Raw genomic sequence first — 1,356 nt, forward strand, 5'->3', positions numbered from 1 at the left:
TGGAACAGTTGCTGTCTTGGCTGTGTCATTAAACATAGTAACAATAAAATATTTAAAATAAAGAGAAGTTAAAATAATAATCATTAAATTTATTAGTTATTCTTTTTTTTGGATGAGGAAGATTGGCCCTGAGCCAGCAGCTGTGCCAGTCTTCCTCTATTTTGTATGTGGGACACTGCCACAGCGTGACTTGATGAGTGATGTGTAAGTCCACAGCTGGGATCCGAACCCACAAACCCTGGGCCCCCAAAGCAGAGGGAAAGAACTTAATCACTACACTACCGGGCTGGCCTCTATTAGTTATTCTTGAAGTGAAGATTCCTTGTTGCTTCTTGAAACAACCCAGGAGCATGGTAAAACGTGACATGAAAGCAAAGCAGTAGACATTTGAGAGTCAGAGTTTGCACTAGGTGAGGCAATGTAAAGTTCTCACCTTCTCAGAGTGTACAGCAGGCGAGAGTAACTCTTTATTTCCTCCTGTGGAGAGCAGACTACAGGCTAAGGTGAGAATTTTTCCTTAGCTGTCAGTCCTCTCCTTTCTATCACAGCTAAGCTTTTTACTTATTGATGGTATTATAGCACTGTATATATTTAAACATATACATATATAATATACAATGTCCAATAGCATTTATATTTGAAAATGTAAATTTAAATCTTAAATAACATTATAAAACAATGTATCTATGACATTATTTTACCATTTTGATTTGTTTTCTAAAGAATATGTTTGTGTATAGGCAAGCATATAAGTAAAAACTATTGGGTTAAAAAAACTACATTGTGATAATTCAGTAATTTTTTTCTCTCTGTTTTAGGAATTCTGATTTTCCTAGAAATTTTTTTCTATTAAAAATTAGTCATTACTTTCAAATATAAAAGTCAGCAAGAGTTTTTAGAAATTTAAGCATCCTTAAATAATCTGCAATCACTATTGATATTAAAATTATCATAAAAAATTACATTTTTAGAATTTCCATACTTTGATTAGAGTACCTCTGCAGATTCACATAATTTGCAGCATGTCTGAAGTCCAAAATCAATTCTTTTCATGAAGATTTTGATTATATAATTCAATTTGGTTGAACACAAATGTTTACATTTTCACATTCTCAAACATTTATGAAAACAATGTTAGTTTAAAATGAATAAAAACAGTATAGGAAATATATAGAGTTCAGATTGATTATCCTTTCTGTGAGAAAATAAAGCAAATTTTGCATAGACTAGAACATTATGCTAACATCATTTTTATACTGTGATAAAATCAGGAGGGCGTCATAGAAAAGTAGTCTATTTCCTAAGGATTGCCTTTGACTAGAAATATTGTTTGAGGGTGAAACCGGCAAACAGCCA

The sequence above is a fragment of the Equus quagga genome, unplaced genomic scaffold (assembly GCF_021613505.1).
Source record: "Equus quagga isolate Etosha38 unplaced genomic scaffold, UCLA_HA_Equagga_1.0 201502_RagTag, whole genome shotgun sequence".
Lineage (NCBI taxonomy): Eukaryota > Metazoa > Chordata > Mammalia > Perissodactyla > Equidae > Equus > Equus quagga.